Genomic DNA, 24,919 nt, shown 5'->3' on the forward strand with positions numbered 1-24,919 from the left:
GGGTTAGAGGTGGGCGTTCCAGCTGAGGCGCTGCACGGCCTTGGCCAGCTCCCCCCAGCCTCCGTCTCCCTGAGGGACCTCGGGACCTCACCCCCGTTGTCCTATGCACCAAACACAACCGTGTGCTGGTGGTGCTGCGTGAGGGTCTCCTGGACTCACAGACAGGACGTCCCGCCCTGGGGACAGGGTGGGGGGCTTCCCTCCCCAGCTAGGATCCTGAGGCTCAGACTGCGGGGGCCCAGGCCTGGGGACAGATGATGGGAGGCTGTTGTCCCTTAGCGGGGTCAGGGCCCAGCTGTCACATTGGCGCTGTCTGCAGGTGTTTGAGTGACCATGAGTCATCACCATGGAAGCTACGTGCTTGGGGGGCACCCACTACGCCCGGGGCCTGGGCACTCTGCTGTCCCAGACCCTCACTGGCATGGGGCCCCCTCACCATGCACTTCAGTCATCAGGGGGCTTGCCGGAGGGGCCAGGCCTGCTGACCAGTGTCGCTGGGACTCGGAGTCAGGCCTCTGGTGACAAATGCCACGTGGCTTCGGAACAGGACCTGCGCGCTGAGCGCTTGCCCCCAGTTTCTCCATTTGTTGGGGGACGGGCACCCTCTGCCCCTGGCGCCCCAGGCGGCCTCAGCCCGGCCCATCGTGTCCCTGCCCCCATCGGCCGTCCGGGCTCCTGGCCGGCGCCGTCTTCCCTTGGAGGAGAACAATCATTTTGGGATCCCTCCAGGAAACAGCCCTGGGGCGAAGGGAAGGCTCAGCTCCCTTCCAAAAACCCCGACACACTCGCGCGGAGCGGTGGGCGGCAGATGGAAGCTGACAAGTTGAATAAATGAGGGCACGATTACTTTTTAGCAGACGTCACATCAAACAGCTTGAGGTCCCATTAGGAAGGCACGCCAGGCTGCATGTCGGGGCGGGGGTGGCTTTTCCAGGATCTGGGGATGACTCGGGCTACCAGGCCCCGTCCAGACTCTTCTGGGGCTGCTTGGATGGGGTGCGGAGGGGGTTGGGGGTCTTAGCCTGCTGCCCCCGAGGACCTGGGTGTCAGGGCTGATGATGGTGCCGCTCGGAAGGCCCCAGGCCACTGTGCCCCACTGCCACGGGAACTGGGGACCTCCAGGCAGGGCCGTGTCCCAGGTGCGTCGGCTGGCGTGGAGCTGGCTGAGGTGCCCCTGCGTGTCCCCGTCTCGCAGTCTGGCACGCTGGAGCCTTCCTGGGTGTGAGGACACCTTGCTATCTCGGGATCCTGAGCGCGGGGTTTTGTTATTCATTCAAGGGGTATTTCCTTCCTGGGATCGTCCATGGCCCAGGGACCAGGTGGGTGCTGGGACTCAGCGGCGGACGGCAGAGAGCCCCTGCTCCCACACCTGTTGCCCTGGGGGGTGCAAGTGGGGAGCACTGCCTGCCCTCCCCCATGCCCGGCCTGGCGCAAGCGCACTGCCGGTGCTGCCCCCTTCGGTCCCGGGGATCCCCTTCTCGGTGAGGCTGCAGCTCCCCAGCCTGCAGAGGAAGAGGTGGGGCACGGAGAGAGCAGGTGACTTGCCCGGGGACCCTGAGGCATGAGGACCCTGCTCCCAAGCCCTCGGTGATGCAGCCAAGAAGCAGAGAGGAACGTAGCGCCCCCCGCGATGAGCCTCGAGAATAGCGATGCCTGTGCCGCTGCCTCGGTGGGCGGCCAGGGCGGGCCTCTCGGAGAAGGTGGCTTTCGGTCAGAGTGGTGATGTGGGGACGGGGTGGGGGTGTGGAAGGTGGCTGGGGGTGGGGGGTGCTGGGCAGGAGAAGGGACGGGCAGGTCATGGCCCAGAGCCCGTCCCAAACCCACAGGTGGTGGCACCTCCCGCCCGTGGCCCTGTGGCCTCTCCTGGACCCGGAGCCCCAGATGGGGCTGGGTCGGGTGCCCTCCCTCCAAGGAGAAGAGCCAGCCCACCCCCCTCGGAGCCTGCGGACAGCCCCCTTCTGATGATGGGCGCTCCGAGGCACCAGGCGTCAGGGCTGCGATGGAGCTGGGTCCTCGGCCCCGTGAGGAGCGGCTCCAGGGGCACCTCAGGGTCCTGTGAGTCTCCCTGGATGGTTTGAGGGTCTCGCAGGTGATCTGAACTCAGTTCTTAGGAGGGAGAGGAAATGGGTCTGAGCTTGCAGTGTGGCTTGGCTGGGCTGGTGTGTTGGGGGGTGTGGGTGGCACAGCTGGGCAGGGATGGGGGTGATGAGGTGCCCCAGGTGGGCAAGGGTGGGAGTGACAAGGCGCCCAGGCGGGCAGGGGTGGGAGTGACAAGGCGCCCAGGTGGGCAGGGGTGGGGGTGACAAGGTGCCCAGGTGGGCAGGGGTGGGTGTGACAAGGCAGCTGAGGGCCGGGAGCACCTGCGAGCAGACACAGAATGAGTGAGAGGATTGGGAGGTCAGGAGGACCTCAAATTTTCTTGTAGTTTTGGGTAAAATTCCTCTGACGAGAAGGGCACTGCGGACACGGAGCCCTGAGCACCCTGACGTCCGGAGCTCGGGGCCTGGTCACAGGCCGAATCTTGATTCTTTCCCCCCAACTGGACAGAGATCACCGTCTGGCCGCAGGGATGAGGTGGCGTCCCCACAGCTGGTTGTCAGTGTTTGCCGTCCAGGCAGGACAACCCACGAGGGCTTCCTGGAGGAGGACCAGCGGTGCGGAGGCTGAGGCCCGAGGCCTACGAAGATCGCCCGGCCTGGTGATGTGTGGCGCCCCTCCCTGCTCGAGCGCCCGTCCTCTGTGCCCCCAGGCTGGCCGCATCCGGAGCCCCTGAGCGGTCTGTGCGGCGGCCGTGGGTGTGGCTCTGGGCGGCTCCCCCTGCCCCTGCTCTGCCGCCCTGGCCGCCTAGGGCACCCCACGAGGGCACAAAGTCTTAGACTCTGTCTGCCCCGACTGTGGGCGAGCCGGAAGGGCCTCTGGGCCACTCGGCACGGGCATGGCCCTTGGGTCACCTGGGGCAGCCCCTACCCGACATGGGGTCCTGGCGCCACAGGGAGGCGGCGGCTTCGGGTCTAGCTTGATCCAGGCGCCCACACAGTCCCCCTCTGCTCTCCAGTCCTCTCTGGGCTGGGTTCCTCCTTCGGATCCCAAGGAGGCGGGACGAAAGCCAGTGGCTCCCAGCCTGATGGCTCCCCGATCGCTGCTCATGGGGGAGAGTGTCTTCACGGTCGCGTCCTGAGCTCCGGGATTCTATTTGGCCGTCTGGGGACGTGGCTGCACCCCTGAGCCAGTCTCCAGGGCCAGGAGGACGTGGTGCTCCTCCTTGCTCACACTGGGGAGCTCCAGACAAGGAGTGAGGTCCCCAAAAGGAAGACCAGGGACCTTTTCCTGGACAGTGCTTCTCGCTCTGCCCACACAATGCTGTGGATTGCTCCAGGTCTGACTCAGTTTCCCCTCCCCGGCTGCCTTCCTGCCCCAGCTCCAGCAGCTCTGCCCCTAAAGCTCTCAGGGCCTGAGATGAGCAAGGGTCTCCTGGGGTCTCTGCAGGGCCCAGCCCGAGGGAAGAGTGAGGACAGGAAGGTGGGGCCTCAGCCCGACCCTGGGGGCCCAGCCCCTGAAGGGCCCATGGGGCCACAGCACGTGCTTATTAACTAAGGGGGGTTCTGTGCTGCAGGGGTGCAGCTGAGCAGCAGGTGACCCGCTGTGACAGGGTCTGGGATGAGGACAGTAGGAGGAGGAGGTGGGCCCCAGGGCGCAGGGAGCAAGGGGCTCCGCCCACAGCCAGGTGGAGGCGGGATCCCCATGACCTCTGGGAGGAGGAGCCCCTGGCCTTGGCTTCCAGGCCTTGGGGGAGCAGAAGCTCACGTCACTCACTCACAGCGACATCAAGGCCCAGGCCGGGGCGGTGATGGCCATTGTGCGCAGCCGGGCTCTGGACGCGTGGTCTTAGGTCCAGCTTTGCGTCAGGCACAGTGCCTGGGCCCACATGACATTGAGGTCAGGTTTTAATTTTCTTTTTAAAGATTTTATATGTTTATTCATGAGACACACACACACACACACACACACACACACACACACACACAGAGAGAGAGAGAGAGAGAGAGAGGCAGAGACACAGGCAGAGGGAGAAGCAGGCTCCATGCAGGGAGCCCGACATGGGACTCGATCCCAGGTCCCCAGGATTATGTCCTGGGCTGAAGGTGGCGCTAAACTGCTGAGCCACCCGGGCTGCCCTGAGGTCAGGTTTTAATTTCCTTTATTTAGTTTAAAGATTTTTATTTATTTGAGAGAGAGACATAGTGAGGGAAAGCATGAGTGGGGGAGAGGGAGCAGGGACCCCAGCCGGAGGCTTGATCTCAGGACCCTGAGACCATGACCTGAGCCGAAGGCAGACACCACCAATGGAGCCACACAGGCCCCCTTAATTTCCTTTAAAATAGGAAGAAAAAAGAATAAGATTGAAGTCTGAGAAAACATCTATTTTTAATATAAGTATCTTCATTTTTTTATCAACACAGTCACAAAGTAGTTTCGATATATTTTTTTGTGGAGGAAGAGCCTGTAGGCACCATCGTTCCCAGGGCACAGGCGTCAGGGTGGCCTGGGGCGCAGATCCCTGGTGTGGGTCCAGGCACGGGGACATTCGGGCACCGGCTCTGGAGAGTGGGTGGTGGGGAGGCTGCGCGTCTCAGGGTCAGAGGTCCCAGGAGCCAGCGTGGTGGGGACACCTTGGGCAGGGTCTGGACACCCCTTCCTGCCCCAGCACTGCCCTGGCCTCTTGGGCGGTCCTGGTGGGGGGGGACACCCACAACCCCTTCCTGGGCCTCAGTTTCTCCCTTGTTGAGTGCGAGGTCAGGCCTAGTGCTTCCCAGGCACCCAGAAACCGCGTGAACTCTAGTGAGTCCCTGGAGCTTGCCTTCCCAGCTCAGGGAGGGGGCTGTGTCACCGGGCTGGGGCTGCCCCCGCGTGTCCAGGCCGCCATCGTGGGACGCTGCCTGGTCAGGCCGTGGCATGGCGCCCGCCCTCACGGTCGTTGGAGTCGGAGCTGCGGAGCCCTGCTCCTGGGGGAAGAGCTCAGGGAGGTCCTCACCAGAAGCACGGAGCCCGGAGGCTGCTCCTGAGGACGGAGCGTGGGGGCATGAGGTGTGGGACTGGGGTGGGCTCGGTCCTTGGGGGCTGATGGTCAGGGGTCTGAGCCCAAGCAGGAGGGAGGCCGAGGGGCTGGGGCAGAGATGGGGAGACACAGAGACAGGGGACGTGGGGGCAGCAGGAGATACAGAGACAGAGGGAGGGAGAGAGAGACACACAGAGACACAGAGTGACAGGGGGACGTGGGGACAGGTGCAGGAGGGGTGGATCAGGGCGGGGGAGAGGAGGAGGTGGGAGCCTGGCTCCCCCCAGGGAACCAGGGCCACCTTTGTACCCCGATTAACACTAATTATGGGGACGTCCTGGATGGGGGTTCACTGCTGAGCCCTTTAGTGTAGAATCTGTCAGGGAAGAAAAATGTTGTGTTTTGCTTCAAAGACCTTCCCTTGATCTTATCTTGCAAAGGAGAGAGAGAGAGTAAAGAAACAACAAAGACCGCCCAGAGAAGGGGAGGTTTGGGAGGGACTTCCCGCATGCGCGGCAGGAGCAGGGCGGTCTGGACCTCCGCTCACCCAGACGCCCCTTCCTGGAGTGCCCCCTGCGGGGAACAGGCAACCCCGTGGGGCAGAATGCAGACTGGTAGCTGCCAGGGGCTGGGGTGGGGGCGGCGGGGAGGGACCGCGTGTGACCGGGCCTCCGTTGGCGGCCTGATGCTCTGGAACCCGGTTGCGGTGGAGGTTGCACGGCGCCCCGAGTGCAGGAAATGCTGCTGAGCTGCTCACGGTAACGTGGGTCACGTTCCGGCTTGTGAGTTTCCCGTCCAGGCCGAGTGCTGGCTCCCCTGGTCCTCCCGGGACGTCCTGCAAGTGCTGCTGGTGCTCCGTGCTGGGGACACAGAGGTGGACAGGGCAGCAGGCTTTCTGGCTCTCGTGAGCCCAGCCGTCCACCCGTTTGCCTGGCGAACTCCTGCACATGTTTACAGAGGCTCCGGGGGCGCGTCGGCTCCTGCGGTGACGCCCGAGGGTGGGCCCCGTGTTGCCGTCAGCTTCCTGCGGACTCAGCCTTGCAGGCCTCCCAGCCGCTGCACCCCGACCGCCCCTCCCTCCCCTGCTGTCCCAGGATGCAGGCCGTGCCGTCCCGGGTCTTTCCTTCTGGGGTCCTTGGGGTTGGGCCCCAGGGGTGCTCAGGGGCTGCTTGTTGGATTGGGGCTCAGTGTAGCTCGTTGCAGGCCAGACCGCCCCTCCAAGATCCCCAACCTCAGCCCTGGGACCCCCTCGCTGCATCCTCACCTAAATTTGAGGGGTTTGGACCGGCTCTGTTGGGGTCCCCTCGAGCCCCACCTCTCTGGGCCTGTTCTGTGGCTCCGTGACTCAGCTCCGTGGCCGTCCGTAAGGGGTGCAGCGACTCCACTCTGGGCATCTCGACCTCTGGTTGGACCCTGCGTTCGGACCCTATGGCTCCATTACTCTCATCCATGTGTCAGTGGTTCTCTGGGGCCTGTGGAAGCTGGGGAGGCAGGGAAGGAAGGGAGGGTGTTGGGGGCAGACCAGCAGTCCTGTCCACGAACCCTCGGGACTGCCTGCACCCCGGGCCATCGGGGTTGTCCTGCCATTGCACCCTGCCCGGAGCGCAGCTGCCTGGACTGGGGGGCAGGACGAAGCCTCTCGGGTGGGAGTGGGGGTCTGCACCCGTGTGGTGCACGTCTGCGGGGTCTGCAGAGTGGCCTCCTGTGCCTCTTGCTCTGTCACCATGGAGTGTGCCCCCGCCTGCTTTCTGGGCCTGGGCACCTGCAGGGTTGTTCCACTCGGGAGGGATAAAACCCGCAGGCATGTTTTTGGCCTCGTGTCTCCCACAGAGAGCTGGGGGGACAGTGCGGGTGGTCCAAGCTGCCGAGGTGTGGAGATGCCCGGCCCTTCCCTGGTGGCTCCCAGGCACAGCCGGGCATCTTGCTCCCTCAACCATCACAGGGCCCCAGCTAGGCTGGGACTGGTCCTCCCTCCTCCATCCTCCCTCCTCCATCCTCCATCCTCCATCCTCCCTCCTTTACCCTCTGCCCACCTGGGGCTGGTCCTCTGTCCTCCTTCCTCCACCCTCTGCCCGCCTGGGACTCATCCTCCATCCTCCATCCTCTGCCTGGGTGGGGCTGGTCCTCCATCCTCCCTCCTCCCTCCTCTGCCCTGCATCCCCCATCATCCACCCTGCTGGGGCTCATCCCTCCTCCGGTCTCTGCCCTGCTGGAGCCCGCCCCCCGTCCTGTCCCCTCCCCTGAGGCAGCCTCCTGGCTGGCCCCCAGGCCTTGGTCCCGGGTGGGAACCATAGGCTGATGTCCCCTGAGAGATTTGCCCGCAACCTTTTCTTAGTGACCCCGAGCTGTTGTCCACAAAGCCTTGGGGCCTGTCCCCACCTCAGACCTTTGCCCCATCTCCATCTTGACTTATCTTCTTTTCCAGTCACAGGTGGACTGTGAGGAGGCCAGTACCCACAAGGGGCTTTAAGGGATGGTTTCACCTGCTGCTCTGGGGCTGAAGTGACATGACTTCCCTCTCAAGCCTCCCCTGCTTCCCCGCTGGCCTGTCCCCTCAGCATGGTGAATGCCCCTCTTGACGCTGGGGACCCCACCCGGCAGTGTGTGCTGCTGCCAACGACCCCCTGCCCCCCTCCAGGGGGTGCCCTTGCCTGGGAGGCTGTGCACCCCCCACGGGGACTCTCCCCACTGGCTGACGGACACAGGTGGACAGAAGGCCAGGCTCTGTGTCAAGAGGGGACGCACATGGAGCCATGCATGTGCTTGGGCTCCCCTGGGATCCAGCTGCCTGATGCTCCTCTCAGGAGAGGTGCCACACGGGAACCCCATGCCGGGGCACCAGACCTGGGACACGGGACCAGGAGTGGGGGGCTCTGGAGGTGGCTGCATGGCCCAGGGACGACAGCGTAGGTCCCGTGGCGATGGTCACCCAAGGCTGGCAGCGGGCCTGCGGGGTGAGCGGGTGGGGGCGCAGGGAGGGGCGCTGGCGCTGATGCAGGGCCGGCTCGGCAGGTGCAGGGGGCTGCAGGGGCGAGAACCCGCCTCGGCAGCTGTTGCTAGGAGCCCCTGACACACAGGAGGGAGGAAACGACAGGCTCTGGTCTGTGAATCACCGAGTTTCAGGGGGTGTGAGGGTCAGGGGCCTCCTTGGCAGGATGTGCAGAGCTCACTTCCTGCCGTGGCGGCAGAGCCAGGTCGGCGATGAGGCGTAGGACTTAATTGGAAGCTGACGGAATCTGGAGAAGGCGGCGTTCTCAGGCTGTGGGTCCCCGTGCCCCAGGAGGGAGCGGGCTCTCAGCTTGGGCGGGGGCGTTTCAGGGAGACGCACCGGGGACCCCGAGCCCCCGAACGCCCCCGCTGGAAGACTCCTCACAGGCACAGACAGGGCAGGCGGCTTGGAGGTGCTGCAGGTCCCTCTCGGGTCCGCTCACAGGCCTGGCATCGTGTCGGATCTCAGGGAGGCCAGCTGGGGTCCCTGCGGGGGCTCCTATAGGGCAGAGCGGGGCAGGCGGGAGGCACGCTCGTGGTGCTGGGTTTAGAGCCCCGGCCAGACGGGCCCCTGCGCTCCCAGACAGCTTTTGGAGGCTTCTGGGTAAAGTGGGGACGCCAGAGCTGGGGGAGGGCAGGAGGTTCAGAGAAGTGGGCATAGTTTTGCCACATAGGACCGGAGACCCGAGGGCCTGGGCGAGGGCAGTGGAGTGGAGGAGGTGGCCATGCTCCATGCCCGGGCTGAGGGCAGGATGGGGTGCTGAGGTCCTAGCCCTGGGTGCCAGGGTCCCAAGCTGCAGAGGCCAGGCCGCACCCCGCTGCAGGAGCCGGTGGGGGTGCTCCCGTCCCGGGCAGCCTGTACCACCCTGCAGGGAGCCTTGAAGTGGCCCCCCCACGGAACGCCGCGCTCCTGGCACCCGGGTTTCCGAGGTGCCATCCTCCTGGCCGCCTGTTGGGAGGGAGCGCATGAGGTCAGGTGCTAAATGCACCTTGCCTCCACCCATCCTCCATGGGGGCAGGGCTCGACGGCCCTTCCCCTGTGTCACACCCCAACAGCAGCTGTGCCCGCCTTACCCTGCTCCCCCAAGCTCAAGTCTGTACGACCTTGGGATGACCTCCCCCCTCGCACCTTGGTGTCCAGGTCGGGACACAGAACCTTCTGAGCAGGACAGAGCAATGGTGCCGTCCCGGTCCGTCCTGGCCTCACGCTTCGGGTAGCTTGGGCCGCCGTCCAGCCGCCCCGACTCCCTAGCACTTTCTTTCCTTTCCAGAAATTAGAGTGATTCACTGCCCGGCTGTAATTTGCCTTTGAATCCCAAGTTGGTGGTTTGTGTTTTGGGGTGCAGGTGGGGCTGCGAGGACGGGCATCGCGGCTCCGGGACACCCGAGGGCTGCATCGAGGCCTTTCCAGCTGGCGGTCTCCCCTGTCGGGTGGTGGGTGCTCGAGGGCTGGGTGTGCCTCAGCTGTCCCTCAGACCCCGCGCCCGGCCCGCCGCCCGGCACTGTGCTGGCGACACGGACATGCGGCTGGTGGGGCTCTGCTCCTCCGTGTACCCGTCTGCAAAGCGGGCCAGGCCACAGCCCTTTGTCTGCAACGCGAATCCACACTGTGCTGCCAACCGACCCAGCGTCGTCGGTTTGGAGGTGCGCGGGCCCCCGGGGCTTCTGTCTCAGCCAGTGCGGTCTCTCGTGGGGTTTACTGCGGAACCATCCATGTGCAGGGACCGTCAGCCTCTCTGGCTCCCTGGGCTGGGCTCACACGCCCCGTCGCTGTCCTGCTCGGGCTCTCCCCACGGGCCCCTCAGTCTGACTCCCTTTCTTTCCATCCAGGAAGCCTCACCGCCTCCCCGGCGACCTTCCCTCTCGGGCACGCTGGGTACCCGGCACGTGATGAGTTGTCAGGACCAGGGAGGCACCTGCACCTCTCCCGCCGGGAGCACAGAGGCCGTGGGTGGACACTGGAGGGGGCCTGACCCTGCAGCCCGGGCTGTGGCCCCATGGGCACGGCTGCCTCCAGGACGTGGAGCCACGCGTGCCAGGCGGGTCCTCGAGGAGATTCCAGCTCGTCCCAGGCGGCTCCTGTGTGGGCAGGAGCAGCTGGGGAGGGGGCCCTGGGCCGCGGCAACATGCTAGGACAGCACCCTGTCCCTGCGGGAGTGAGTTCTGTAAGAGAGAGGGCCCTGCAGGCTGAGGGCCCCCAGTGAGCAGAGGCAAGGCGGCGGGTCCCCCGAGCCCAGTGTGCGTCCACCAGCGGGCACAGAGCCAGGGTGCAGATGGCCCCAGAGGCATCAGGGAGAGCGGAAGGCAGGCAGGCCAGCCCGGTGGGTGCAGCTGGGTGAGTGGAGGAGCCTTGTGGCGGGGGCAGGACGGGACTGGAGTTAGCAGGACCCATGGGGGGAGGCTGTGGAGCCCAGCGGGTGGCTCCCCGTCTGTCGGGGTCTGGGCCTGGCCTGGGTCTCTGTCCCCAGAAGTGCCTGGAGGCCAGGTGGGGGCGCGCAAGGAGCTGCCCTGGCTTTCCGACCCGCAGGAGTGCTGATGGCCTGAACGGCACCCTGGGAGTCCCGCCCTGGGGGGCTCTTTCTTGTCCCCGATGTCCCTTCAGGGAGGCTCTCTCCTGTCTTCCCGGTGAGCAGCCTGAGGCCCAGGGGACGGACAGGGCCTCACCTTGTCTGACTTCCAGTCCTGCTCTTGGTGTCCCTTCCTAGGAGCCGAGGGAGGCGGAAGCCAGGCCCCTGCGCGCGTCCCCTGCTCCCGGGGGGCCCGGGCCCCATCCCAGCCCTGCGTGTGCTCTCCCTGGGAACTGAGTGTCCTCGTCCAAGCCCGAGGCTGGGGGTCTGCTTGCTTGTGGGGAAGGGGCTCCCGGCAACAACAGAGCCCCCAGGCAAGCGCCGGGCAGGGGAGGCTGGGCACGGGTGTGTGCGCCCTGGGTGGGGACGCGTTGCTCCTCTGTGTCTTTGCGGTGACATTTAATCTACGCAGGGGCTGGCAGAAACTTTATTTTTGGAGCTGGCTTTGATTTGGGGAGGGTATTGTTAGCTCCCAGGAGTAGATTTAAGAGCAAATATTACTGCTTCTTGTCAGCGGCACCAGGGGCCCTCTGCAGAGGCTCCTCCCTCCTGCCGAGAGGTCTGGGGCGCGGCACCTGCCACAGGGGAGCCTGTTCGCCCCCTAAGAGGGAGGGGGGAGCCCCGGCCTGGGGGCTCCGGGCCCAGCCGTACCGGCACACGCTGGGCGGCCTCCCTCTGGACTCGGTTTCCCCATCCGACGTGGGTGAGGGGGGCTGACGAGGTCTGCCTTCCCCGCTGCTCCCGCCCCGGAGGGAAGCAGGATGAGGCAGGGCTTTGCCTTCCGCTGATCTGATGGGGTGGCGTGATTTGCATGTGATCCGCATGAATATTCATGCAGGTTTCATAAGGTACCAGGTCCAGGCATCCAGGGAGACTCCTGCGAGCAGACCTGTGGGCACAATGCCCGTGACTGCCAGGACCTTGAAGGCAGCTCGGCGGAGACCGTCCCCCTGGAGTGGCCCACAAGCTGCGGCCCTCCCACAGTCATGTCCCCTGGATCCCTTGTGTTCGTGTCCACCGAGGCTGCTGTGGCTCCAACCAGCCACGGGAGCCCCAGGGGTGGCCGAGCAAGTCAGGGTGGAGGGTCCCGAGGTTGGGGCACCTGGGGGCCTCCCAGACGCTCCTCCTGGCAGAGCGCCTCAGTCAGGAGGCTGCGACGGGGTGGGGGGGGGGGTCCCTTGCTTCCCCAGCCGCCGTGTCCGGCCAGCGCTCTCCCTGCAGCAGCTCCCACATTTCTTTTTGTGGAGTCGAGCGTTTCCCCCTCCCCTGCCCCCAAATGCCACAAACAAGACAACAAAGGCCAGACCCTCCAGCGGTTTCTCTGTATTCCTGGGATGAAGCTGACACTGCTTGGGTCCGCAGGGTCCTCCGAGGCTCTGCGGGCAGCCTGAGCGCCCAGCCTCTCTCCCCGGCTCACCCGCTTCCTTGCTTCCTGGGGCCTTTGCACCTGCTGCTCCCGCTGGCTGCTGGCAGTTCTCCGAGCCCCTCCCCGTGCTGCACCCCACCTGGGCCCCTGCCCACCGGGGGTCGGATCCCCCCCCCCAGAACCACTGACACCCTCCTGCAGCCGCGATGGAGGCCCGGCGTGGGTTGGTGCGTCTCGCCGTGGGGCCATGCGCTCCGCGGGGCGGGGACAGCCCTGCCCTTTGCCCCCTGCGGGTGCCCGCACACAGTAGGCGCTCAGCGGATGAGTGGAGGAGCGGCCGACTGTATGCCCGGTTCCTCCCCATGTGTCAGACCAGCTCCCAGAGGCAGCCCGCTGCGGCCAGGGCTGTGTCCCCCTCCCACGGGGCCCGGGGGACGGGACCGCTTAGGGTGATGCCAGCCTCTCCCGACACCCTGCACCCACAGACAGGAAGTAGGGCTGTGCCAGTCGCTTCCTGCCTCGGTCGGCACGGGGCACATGCTTTTAGAGGCTTTTGTTCCTAGAGCTATATTTGGCTGCGAGCGGCATTCTGCTCCGTCTGCTGGCAACAGAGCCGAGCTGCAGCTTCGCTGCTCCAGCAGAGACCCTCGCCCCCTGCCCCCCCGGAGCGTGGGCCGGCCTGGCGTGGGCAGGGCCCCTGGGCATCCTAGGCCGCGGGCCGGGGTGGGTGTGATCGCTTGTGCAGTGAGCCTCGAGAGCTCCCGCCTGCCCCGGGCCGCTGAGTGTGGGTCAGGGAAGACTTCCCAGAGGAGCAGCGTTTCTGAAAACCCGAAGGGTGGGACTCACCTCGGGGCCCGTGAACATGTGCATGAAGCATCCCAGGCGGTGGAAGCTGTGGCTCAGAGTCCCCAGTGGGCCCGTGGCGCCGTCCCTGCCGTGCACCTGTGCACGTGTCCCCTCCTGGCGCTGGGGCGGTCCCCACGCCCTTCCCTCGCCTTGGCCCCTTCGGCCGAGGCAGCAAGGGGAGGGAGGCAGGCCACCACCTGGCCAACACCGGTCGCCTGTGCTCTCCTTGGCCAGTGAGCATGGGCCGCCCAGAGAGCGCGGAGAGAGCCGGGGCTCCTCGTTGCCGCAGCACGACCTGCCCGGGGCTGACAGGTAGAGCCTGCGTGGTCTCAGCGGTGTAGGCAGGTGGCAGGTGGCCGCATGGTGACTCCCAGTTGTGCTTGGCCATGGGAGGCCCTGGCAGGAGATGGAGCACCCTTCTCTGTGTGGGGCTGGCCTTCCAGGTTAGACGCACGGACCCTAGGGGGCAGAACCCGGATCCCCCTGCACGGGGACCCACTGTGTGCGGCCCGGGGAGAGCCCACGGCCATCTCAGAACCGGCAGATGGAGAGAGGGGTCACACATGGGGTGGCATCCAAGGTCAAGGTCAAGGTTGGGGCTGGAGAGCCTTTCCTGTAAAGACACAGACCACCAGTATTTTAGGCTGTGTGGCGTAGGTAGAGATGAATGAGCCTAACAATCTCAATAAAACTTTATTTATAAAAACAGGCAACAGGCCAGACGCGATCTGCAGGCTGTAGGCCGAGGCAGGCCCACGGCACAGAGACAGGGAGCTCCTTCGTGTCCATGCACCTCCCGGAGAGATGAATGCTCGCCTTGACCTCGTCGACAACACCTGCCGACTTCTCTTTCACCAAAGGACTCATCTTGGGCTGCGTGTCAGGGAGGGCTTCCTGGAGGAGGCGCCATCTGAGCAGCTTCTGAGGTAGTGGAGGGGAGGCGTCGGCGGAAGGAAGGGTGGTGGCAGAGGGAGGGGCTGCCATTTGCAGATTTAGCACGAGCAGCCTGTCAAAGGCCCTGAAACCGTGATGAATGCGCCTGGGCTCCCAGCGCCGGCCCACGTGCTCCCGAGCGGCGGTGATTTATGACGGCTGAGATTTCTCTTAAGCAAGTGGTTTTCAGAGAAAAAAAGAAAGGTCACCGGGAGGGAGGCCTTACAAAGCTTATCTTGTTGTCCGCCAGCCGGCCACTCCCTCCCAACTTGGCCAAGCCCTGTGAGCGCGGGGGCTGCGGGGACAGGCACTAACGTCCAATAAGCAAACACGGGACCGACTGCAGCAGCACACGTGGCCGGGCAGGTGGGGGGGGGCGTTCTTTCTTTCGGGGTGGCTCCCGGCAGTGCCCCGGGGCTCAGCGAGGGGCAGCAGGGGGTCACTGTGCCGGGGTCCTGGGTGGGAGGTGGGGACGAGGGAGAAGGAGAGAGAGTCGCAAGCAGGTGCTGCACCCCGGGGGGCTCCATGTCACGACCCCGAGATCAGGACTTGAGCCGAAATCAAGAATCGGACGCTTTAGCGGACTGAGCCACCCAGGACCGCCCTGCCCACCCCAGGTCAATCTCATCTTGAGATCCTTGCCTTAGTTACATCTGCAAATACCCTTAATTCCCGCCCCCCCTCAAAAGTCACAATCTGAGGTCCCCGGTGGACAAGTCTGTTTTGAGGGGACATGACTCGGGGACGAGGCCGGGCAGGCAGGGCGGAGAGGACGCGGGGAGGAGGCGGCTGCTCTGGAGGCTCCTCCTGCCTCTTCCAGGTTCCGGGGGCTCCAGGCGCTCTGGGGCACGGGGCTGCACCCCCCAGTCTCTGCCTCCGTCTCCATGCAGCCTCTCCCCAGGTCTGTGTGTCCCCTAGGTCCCCTTACCTTTCCCTCATAAGGACACTTATCGTTGGATGTAGGGCCACCGGGAAAATCCAGGATGATCTCCTCATCTCAAGATCTTTAATGTAAGGACATCTGCAAAGACCCTTTTACCAAATAAGGATTTTGTCTGGGGCTGGGGGGTGGGCAGGGAGGTTAGGGCCTGGACACGCCTTTGTAGGGCCACTCATCCGCGTCTACAGGGGAGGGAGCCAGTGACCAGCCCCTTCCAATGGTGGGGAGCGGGCCGAGGCCGTGGGCAGGGTCCCGCGGGTGGGACACGTACGAGGCAGGCTTGGGCTGCGCGTCCTGCACCCTGGAACAACGCCAGCGGCGGTGGGAGAAGAGAACCCAGCGCTCCCATCCCGGCGCGGCGTGACCTTGGGCGAGGTCGTGCGTTGTTTTACGTGGTATATTTTATGCTGTTCTATTTCCCTTGATCTTTATCTTGTCCCCAAGGAGCTGAACTGGACTGATAATGCATGGAAAGTGCTGGAAAGTGCCTGACCTCCACGCTGGCCGTTCACACCCTGCCGTCTCCTGACCCTGCAGAAGTTCCGTGCCTTGCAGGGGTGGGGGGGTGGGGGGCGGTTTTGTCTCTCCTGTCTAGACCCCGAGAGGAACGCGGGGATAGTGACCGTGACCTTGCCGCGGAGTGGGCAGGGAGGGTTCCCCGTGTGCCGTCAGGTGGGTGACGATCCCGCGGGGCCTTGGCTGTGAGTGGGGGGCACCCGTCTCCAGGACGGGCAGGGAGTGGGCTCAGAACACGGGCGGGGGTCGCCTGGACCTTGGTGTCCAACCCCGACCTCAGCGGGGGCTCCAGGTGGCAGGGCCGGAGGGCGTCCCGCGCTCAGGTGGGTGGGGAGGGACAGAGGCCGCAGGATGTTCTGGGTCAGGATGAGGGAGGGGGTCGTGGGCCTTGGCCGTGCTGGTGGGGGACACGGTGGGAGGACCTCTGGCTGGCGGGGCAGCTGCACAACCCAGGCCCAGGCCCCACATCTGAGGAGGGGAGCGGGGACCCAGAGAGGTCGCTGGCCTTGCACCCAGAGCGTCCACAGGCTCAGCCCTGGGTGGCCCTGACCCGAATGCAGGGGTGTTGGACGACGTGGCCGGCGCAGGTGGAGCGTGCCTAAGACCAAGAAGACGTGGACGCAGTGATGGGCCGGGGCCATGTCAACAGAGTGAGGGTCTGCTTTACTCTTTCCTCAATCAGTCACTGTGGGAAACCCTCCCATCCGTGCTCGAACCTGGGCTGCAAGCTTCTTTGGACGTCCTGAGCTTGCCTCTGCCACAGGGCCTTTGCACCTGCTGCTTCCAGCCTAGAGCACCCTGCCCCTGTTCCTCTCCCTGCTCCCCCCGCGCTGTGCCGTGTCCCAGCATCAACGTCCCTGGCCTCCCTGCCCAGATGACGCTTGGCTCCTTGAGACCCCGAGACTCCGCATCCCTTGCCTCACGACCCCATCCGGGGCGCCCTGTACCTTGTGTGTATTCGTCTGTCCCCACCCTGGGATGTGAGCTGTCAGGGGGCAGGGGCCTTGCTTCACTGCCCCTCAGGCGCCACGGCTCAGCGCCGGGCTCGGAGTCTCTGCTGCTGAATCCACGGAGGAAAGACCCGTCCCACGTGGCCCCACAGGCCTTGTGAGCGGCTCTGAGTGCCAGGCACAGCGTGGGGTCCTGGGGTGGACGTGCAGCCTGAGGGCTCGTGGGCAAGGGGGCCTGAGCTGCGGTCGGGGGCCGAGGGGGCCCGCGGGAAACCTCACCATGCAGGGGGCAAGAGGGCCCAGAGCAGGGGTGCACCGGGGGGAGCAGGGGCCCGGCGGCGGGCAGTCCCAGTGGGGGGTGTGTGAGGGCGGTGCCTGTGGGGGAGGCGGCGCCTGTGGGGTTGGGGCCCTGGTGTTCACACCCGGCTTGCGGCCTGGCCCTGGGTCCTGGGCTGCGAAATGGGTCCGCGAAGCCACAGAGGCACAGGCTTCCCTGGAGCTGCTGCTGACCCACTGAGCGCAGCCTCGGCCTCCTCCTCCTCCTCTTCCTCCTCCGCCTCCTCTGCCCGCAGCCTCCAGCCTCTCCTCCTCCGCAGCCTCTAGCCTCCTTGTCCACAGCCTCCGGCCTCCTCCTCCTCATCTGCCTGCAGCCTCCGCCTCTGCCTCCTCCGCCCGCCCGTCCGCAGCCTTCGGCCTCCTCCTCCTCATCCGCCCGCAGTGCAGCCTCCGGCCTCCTCGGTAAAGACTTGCTTCCTTTTGTCCTTTTGTTGTCATAATTACCATGCGAGCAGCCTCTTTGTTGCAGCTGGAGGTAGACATCGGAGAGACCCTGTTTCTTGGCACCAGGAGGCGGGAAGCTCGCTGTTTCCTGCCTGGCTGGGCGCCAGCACCCCCCGGAATGCCGCCGCCCCCCCACTTCCAGGGCGCTCAGCCCTCCCCCTGCCCTGCCGGGTGCCTGGTGATGGCGGGGTCGCCGCAGAGCCACCTTCATAATTTTCCAGATTTTGACGTTCGTGCCCTTGCGGCTGGGGGTTGTCCACGTCAGGGCTGTAAGTGGGAGGGTGACCTGAGCAGAGGCTCGGAAGCTTCTGGAAGGACGCCCAGCTTGTCTGTGCAAGGGGCAAGCAGGCCTGGGCCCTCCCTCTGGTTCAAGCACACGTTCGTTTTCGGGGTGGAGGGCCTCCAGGCCCGGGTGTGACTCCGCTTCAGGTGACAGGACTCTTGGGGAAGCTGAGGCACAGACAGGCAGGGAGGCACCTGCTGGGTCTCTGCCCCCCCAGACGTCATGGGGCCCCAGAAAGAGGAGGGGTTGGCCAGCTGGTCTGGCCCAACCTCTATTTCTGCTAAGGGGTCTGTGGCCTGGAGAAGTGGGGGGCCACTGCCAATCCCATTGGTGGGCGCAGACTCCCCTGGCCTCACCCTGCAAGGGCTCTGCTCCCCATGCCCCAGCCCCAGGCCATCCATGGTGGGGGTGCCTCCTCTGCACTGGATTGTCCAGGGATGTGTGTGCCCCTCTCCTGCGCTGCCCCTACCCTGACACTTCAGGGGAATCTCCTGAAGCCCCCAGGCCCGTGAGGAAGACAAAGGAGAAATGTCCCAAATGGAGCGAGGCAGGCGTCCAGAGCCGGGGTGGGAGGGAGGAGCATCCTCCTTGCCTCCCTGGGGGCTGGCGGTGCTCAGGCCTGGCCGCTGCCCCGCCCCCCCGCCCCCCCCCAGCCAGGCTCCGCTGGGCCCCTCCCTTCTGGCACCCTCCTTGCTCCCTGGGCTCCCTGGGCTCCCTGGGCCCGCGCCAGAGGCCCCAGAGCTGTGGGCGGCCCTCCTCCCCGAGGCTGGAGGTCAAGGGCTGGGGCAGGCGAGCCTTGGTCCTCATCTCCCTAAGCCTCTCGCGGCTTCCTGGGGGCCAGCCTCGGGGGTCCCCGTCCCCCCTCGCCTGGTTGTGCCCGGCCCACCCTGTCCTCGGTGGGGACAAGACAGCGGGCGCTGCAGGCTGTAAAGACGTCCAAGTGGACAGCGGACCTCAGAATCAAGTTAAAAGCTGCAGCTTTATTGATGTTTAAAAAACTGGCATTTAGTGAGAGGCAGAGAGATGTTTTGCTCGGCAAGCTCCTTTTCCATTTTTTGGGTACATTTTATCGATTTCTGCACTGAAATGGTCTTCTAGCGTTTTAAAATAGAATCTGAGGCGAAGGGATCCCAGACTTGGGATTTAAGTGGAAATTGACCTGGCTCTTCAGAAAATCACCTTAAAACCAAGACGCTGGGCTTCAGGAGCTGGCCCAGCGCCACGCGGCTCTCCACGCCTTTGTAGCCCCGTCCTCACTTTCCGCCTGGGGACACTTGTCCGCGGGGATCCATCCTCCCCGAGGCGGTTTTCTGTCCTTTGTCCTGGGCGTGTGGGAGGCGGCGCGGGCGGCGTGGGTCTGAGGCCGGAGCTGGCTGGGCGCGTCCCGGGCCGGCGGGCTCCTGCCCCGCGTGGTCCTCCGGGTGCCAGCCTCCTCCCCGGGAGGCTGTGGGGCAGCCCTGTGGGGAGGGCAGCCCGCGCTGAGTTCAGGTCCCCATCCCGTCCTTCACCTTCAGGGGGAAGATGCCTCTGTCCTGGTGGCGTGGGCCGCTGGCCTCTCTCCTCCTGCCCTCTGCCAGCCCCTCGCGGCCCGGGGCGGCGTCCAGGCCTCGGCCGTGGCTGTGGGGGACCACGGAGGCTGGGGACTCGGGTGCCGCCTGACCGTGGGCTCTGATCTTTCACCATGACCTGCTGCAGGTGGGGCTGTACGCAGAGCCGCCGCGGTGGGGAGCCTCCAGGGAAGGCGGGGAGCTGGCTCGGCCAGCAAGGGGTAGCGGGGGGATCCGGCTCCTGGTCCCCGGCACAGGGTGAACGCCCGTGTTCTCGCCTGCTGCTGCGGCGGGTCCTGGCCCACCTCTGGTCACCCTGCCTGAGTCAGCCGACGGGCAAGTATCCCGGCCCCGAGGAGGCCCAGGGCCGCCGGGCTGAGGAGGGAAGCACCCGGGCCTCCTGCGTGACCCCCTGCTCAGACGCCGCGTGGACACCTATGGCCAGCGGTGTCAGCACCTGTAGGCTCATTGCCCCCCCGCCCCCCACCCCGTCCTCCTCACCCCTGTCTTTCTTCCCTGGCGTTTCCCAGCTCCCACACCTTTGCGGGGTCCCCAGGGCCCCCAGGGACCAGACTCCACCTCCCCGGCCTGGCATCGAGCACCTCATGCAGTGTCCCCAGCAGGGCCACCTCCCCTTCATTAGGGCCGGATCCCTGGTACACTGGCTCCCTCCATTGAGACCACGTGGCCAGTTCCCGTAACAGCCCTGCCCTCTGCCTCGGGGTGTGGCCTCCACAGACTGGCCTACCCCTGCCCGTGCCCTCCCCCCACCCTGCCCCCCAGCCTGCTGCTGCTGCCTGGAGATCCCCAGCTTGAGCTCCCTGCTGCATCCCCTGGAACTCCCACCCCTGGGGCTGCTTCCCCCACCCCCACGCTCTACTCTTGACTTTGGTCTTGACCTCTCCCTGTGACACATGGCCTTGGGCGAGCCCTTACTGGGGCCCCAGGCAGTTCCCTGTGACCTGATCCCATCTTAGCATGGTTGGGGCATCTGCCCTCTGAGTCCAGGATGGTCACACAGAGCACAGGAGGAGAGAGGATGGGGCCCAGAGGCTGGGAGGCGAGGGAGCAGGAGGGGGTGCAGGAGCCCGGGGGGAGCTGTGGCCTGAGCACAGTGGGGTGGGGCTGGACGGGGCCCGTTGGCAGAGGGGAGAGGCCGCGCTGAGGTGGGTGCTGGCCCTGTCGAGCCCCAGCCTTCGGGGAGCAGCTGTCCTCCCTTCGGAGGGGACTATGTAGGGGCCAGGCTGGGACGGGGGACAGCTGCCTCCATCAGCCTCTGGAGAAGCTGGGGGTGAGTCGGGGGGCAGGGCCTCCTTGGGGGACCCTCCTGGGTGCGCCCAGGACACACATGCTCCCCCCAGGAGAGCCAGGCCTGGGGCCCTTCCTCCCCACACCCCCCTCATCAGCGGCCTTGTTCCTCGGCTCCCGCTGCACTGAGCCGCTAATTAGCCCCGTCAGCTGGGACCACATTTTCTGAGCAGATGCCAGCGTGAAGTTAGTTGTTCTGGAGTTGGAGTTGCAAATATGTAGACTTTTATTTATTTATCTTTTCAAATGTACGATGTCCTGCTTTCTTCTCTTCTGCTGGGCTCCTCTCCTGCCAGCAGATGGTGGGTAGGGAAGGTGATCTCAAGGCCGGGCCCAGGCGACGGTGGCTGCGAGGCCCGGGGTCACCTCCCACCCTGCGCCCTGCGCCCGGTGCTGGGGGCCTGGAGGCCAGGGCGGGCTCAGCAGAGGCCCCAGAATGAGGGACAAGGGCATGTGTGTGCTGTGCAGCGGGGTCCCAGCAGCGGACCGAGGGCCTTCGGGTGGGGGGCGGGCAGGGGTCTTATCTGCTCTATCACTTCCCGAGGGATCAAGTGCTAACGACGGGGATTTTCAGACAAGGACATTCTTGTGACCTGTCCAAGGTCACGGCATGAACAGAGCCTGCCTTGGGTCCCTGACTCCCACCCTGGATCCTTTGCAGGGCCTGCAGGGGCGAGCGCGACCCCATCCTGAGTGTGGGGGCGCTTGACACGCAGCAGCAACTGCAGAGAAACGACACAAAGCCCGGGGTGTGTCCGGTGTGGGTGGGTTTGGATGTCCTGAGCTTCTGGTGTTTGTGGGCCACCCCGGAAGGGGGCTGGACGCCCAGGGGGTCTGGACTCAGAGGGTCCCAGAGGGTCCAGATGGTGGTGCTGGGAAAGCCCCTTGCTGCTGGGCTGCCGCCCTCCCCTGCGTGAGGACGTGAGGTCAGAGGGCGCCGGGCCCCTTGCCAGCCTGGAGCGTCAGGGCCTGAGCACGGGCCGGCGGTGAGGTCACCCAGGGCTCCTGTGGGGCACAGTCACGCCCTGGGAAGCGATCGCCTGCTCCCTGCGGGGAGAGGCATATGCCCAGCGCCCCAGCGGGCGGGCAGGCCTGCTGGAGGGGCCACAGGCGTCCGGCCACGCGGGCTGCTCGGGCCTCGGGCGATCCGTCGTCCGTGGAGGCCGTGCCCCACGCCGGCGCACAGGGAGGCCTGTCGGCTCGGGCCCAAGAGCGCGGCTTCTGAGTCGCTGCTCTCAGCGACAAGGTGGTTTCTCCCCACAGGGGCCTGCGGCTTGCCTGCCCCTGGCCCGGTTCCCAAATTCCCGTGGTTTCTCCTGGCTCTCCGCGCCAGCCTTCACCCCCGCGGCTCTGCCTCCTTCTAGAGCTGCGTTCAACCCCGCGGCCGCCGCCGCCAAACAGACCAGGGCCGCATCCCCGCTGCTCAGAACATGAGATTCTCCGTGACAGTGGGGCGCCCGACAGCCTATTAGGAGTGGAGCGCGGCCTCAGCGGACCAGTAACCTCAGGAGGAAGGGGCTTCTGTGCGGGAACTCTGGCCCCGCGGGAGGAGGGGGGTGTACTCTGCAGTCACGTGGGGGGCTCCCGAGTTGGGGGGCAGCGGGCACTTCAGGATGCCCCCCTGCTGGAGCCACCGTTCTGTCCTCGGGCCCTGACCGCAGGGATACTGTGTCCCCCAGCCGGTGTCCGGATGTCCTGATGCCCCAAGTAACTGGGCGAGGTGGGGCGAGGGGGGGGGCCCAGGCGAGCCCCTAAGACTGGGTGCCTGCGCCTTTCCCGTCGGGAGGCTCTCAGCCGCTTCCACGAGGAATGGAGAGCGAGCAGAGGCCGAGGCCCCTGAGCCCCCGTGAGCGGGAGGCTGGCGGGGAGCAGGCTACGGGCTCAGCGGCTGTGTGGCCGTCCCCCCAGGCCCGGTGTCTGTCCCCGGGGCTGCTGGCCTTTGTGTCTGATTCTTCATCATTCAGCCTGAGGGATGGCGATGCCTGCTGCGTGCCAGCCGAAAGCCCCGTGGGCCCGGTGAGCCAGGAAGAGAAGATGGAAGAGGCCGTGCCAGGAGTGAGAAGGCGGCGGCGGCCAGGGAGGCCGGGGTGCGAGGTTGGGGCCTTCCGGGCGGGGCACAGCGACGAGAGAGCGGGGGACACAGGCATGCACCCGCTCCCCTTGGGGCCGCTCCGTAACATACGGGGCACCCGGTTAGAGACGCATTTCACGTAATCAGTGAATCATTTTCCAGCATTTGGTGTTTGGGACAAGCTCATACTAAAGATGTTCCTGAAATTCAAAGTGTCACGTTCCTGTCGTTGTATTTGATGGATCTGGCAAGCCCGGCCCTGCCTTCTTTGGGGAGCTGGGGAAGTTGGGGAGAGGAACTTGCCCTGTCCTCACCCACGGGCGGGGGGGTGGGGGCTGCGGCTCCCGGGGCGCGTCCGGCCTGCAACTCCCGCGTATTCCCCCAACGCGACGGCTCCTAATAGCGCCTCGAAATCCTTGTGGCCCAACCGTGAGTGAATTTTCCATCTGGTCTGGCAGAGCCTCGTCTCCTGCGGTCCCCCAGAGGGCTTCATCCCTGCTTTGGGTCCCGCTGGCCTAACCGCATAGGACGAGGAGTCCTTTTTAGCCATCGGACCAGAGAGGACTTGCATCGCCGGCCTAGGTGACCTGGACTCCCTGCTGGCCCTGTCGTCACCCCCGCCCTGCTCCCCGGCCAGCCTGGGTGGTTTTGGCGGTGGGCGGCAGACAGCGGACGCGTGTCCCTGGCTGTGTGACTGCGGGCCTGAGGCTGCCCCTCTCCGGTCTCACTTCTGACCCTGACCCCAAGGGCTGGACCCGGTGATCAGGGAGGTTTTCCCTTTCTCGGTGGCATGGTGACATACAGTCGCCAGCCGGGCTCTGCGTTTGCCCGCGGTCCAGGCCCACGGCTGATAGGGGTTTGTTCTAAGGAGCCGTGGGGGCCTTTCAGGCCTGCGTCCTCGGAGGGGTGGTTGCATTTTAATCAGAAGCCTCGGAGTCTGCCCTGAGCCCTAACACTGGGTTGGGCCGCAGGTCGGGGGCAGGAGAGGAGCCCTCGTCCCTCACGGGCGGCCCGGGCCCCACACATCTGGCAGGGCACCGCCAAGCATCACGGGAGGGCACAGGCTGGGAGGGAAACCGGAGTCTGTCTCATCCAGGGATGAGTGGTGACCGTGCAGTCGCAGTGCCCACGCGTCCCCTGGTATGGGAGACGGCCCTCCTTCGGTTGTCACGCCCTGGATTACAGGAGGCTCTTCAGGTGGCTGGAAATAAACATTCGAAGTGGCACTCCTGCACGTGGCCACCTGCACAGACAGGGTGGAGGCGGCCCCTGTGGACCCCATTGCTGGCCAGCCTGGGGGTGGGATGGCGCCGGGCGCAGAGGGGCCCCGGGAAGACCCCCTCGCCCTCCAAGGGCAAGGTCTGCTGTCCCACGTGCAGGGATGGGGCCTGTCTCGAGCAGCCCTCTCTGGGCCCCCAGGTCTGGCAAGGGTCCCCTGTGTCCCAGACAAGGGGACAAGCCCCTGGCCGCAGGCTCACTTTCTTTATGGCCGGGATCTGTCGGACACCTGGCACCTGCCTCCCTTAAAGGGGCAGACAGAGGTGAATGGTCTGTTGCTGGAGCATCACAACTGCATCACAGTTGCAAAGTCCCTGCCCAGGGTCGGGGGCGGGGGCTGCTCGGGCAGTCGCACCACTGTCCACTGTGTCCCTGGGTCCTGGGAGCCCCCGGCAGGACCCGCAGGGCCCGACTCCCCGAGGGCCGTCTTGCAGCCACATGTCCCCCCAGCTCACTGCCTGGGTGAGGGGCGGCCCCTGTGCCCAGTGCAGGTCTTTAAAGCCGGCGCGTGGCCCCGGGGCTGCGGGGGGCCTCTCGGCAGGGAGCAGCGAGCAGATGTCAGAGCAAACTGTGAGTGACTGACGGTGCTCAGACGCTTTGTCTCTCCATCACGTGGCTGCGTGTGTGGGGAGGGGTCCACAGCCCAGGGAGGCCACAGCAGCCCCTCCTTCCCCTCCGCCGTTCACATGTGGCCTCTCCCGCCGTGTCCCTGGCTGGATGTCAGCCCTCACCAAACAGGCGGACCCCTGCTCAGCGTCGTCCTGGAGCTTCTCTGCGGCCCCTCTCCTGGGCCCAGGGACCCCAGACTCTCTCTGTCCCTCCTCCATGGCAGCCGCATGACTGAGGTCACCCCGGCTGCATGGCCTCTCCCCTCGCCTTGCCCCCTCCCTCTTCCTTCGTGAGTGGATTCCTTCCCCCGCGGTTTCTCCCATCTAACCGTGGTGTCTAAGCCCCTGCTGGGTGCCGAGCGGTGGGGAGCCAGGCGGGTCCAGCAGGTGGCCGCCCGGAGCCGCTTCACTGTGCTCCTCTCCTCCCGCTGACGGGGCACCTTGACAGCAGCGCCCCCCTCCCGCCCCCCGCATCTCTGGCCCACCCTCCATATCGCATTTATCCCACGTGCTCACTGAACCCCTGTCTGTCTATAAAACGCTGAATTTCCTTTTTTTGAGCAGTCACGCAGGGGACCCAATATCTAAGGGATGTTAAGTGAAGCTGCTGAGGGAAGGGGCACGGAGAGGAGAGGCACAGCTGGCCGCTGTCTGTGCCTCAGTCTACCCTCTGGGATGGCTGCGGCACACCCCACCCCAGGTTGAAACCCTGGGGAGCCCCCAGGAGGCCAGAGACCACGTGGCCCACCCTGTCCCCACCGTCCCGCGTGCAGCTCGTGCCTGGTAGGCTCCCGGGCTGGCGAGCTCCCTGCAAACGCAGCTGGTGCTACAGTGGGCGCTTCGCAGATCCTGCCTCTGTGCTGCCCTCGATCTGGGAGGGGG

The 24,919-nt window shown here is 65.7% G+C and overlaps 2 long non-coding RNA genes across 3 annotated transcripts in view; both read left to right on the forward strand.

Annotated features, from left to right (window-relative positions):
• Positions 1-14,186: 14,186 nt before the first annotated feature.
• On the forward strand, positions 14,187-15,262 carry LOC144282917 (uncharacterized). Its single transcript, XR_013351331.1, has 3 exons — positions 14,187-14,373; positions 14,720-14,767; positions 15,141-15,262. It is a non-coding gene; the product is annotated as an uncharacterized LOC144282917 (long non-coding RNA).
• Positions 15,263-16,555: 1,293 nt separating this feature from the next.
• LOC144283403 (uncharacterized) overlaps positions 16,556-24,919 on the forward strand; it is a 32,595-nt gene continuing 24,231 nt past the window's right edge. For both annotated transcript variants that reach the window (XR_013351967.1, XR_013351968.1), the window contains exon 1: positions 16,556-16,900. This is a non-coding gene — a long non-coding RNA (uncharacterized LOC144283403). The remainder of the gene's footprint in view (positions 16,901-24,919) is intronic.

Source organism: Canis aureus, chromosome 14 (assembly GCF_053574225.1).
Source record: "Canis aureus isolate CA01 chromosome 14, VMU_Caureus_v.1.0, whole genome shotgun sequence".
Classification (NCBI taxonomy): Eukaryota; Metazoa; Chordata; class Mammalia; order Carnivora; family Canidae; genus Canis; species Canis aureus.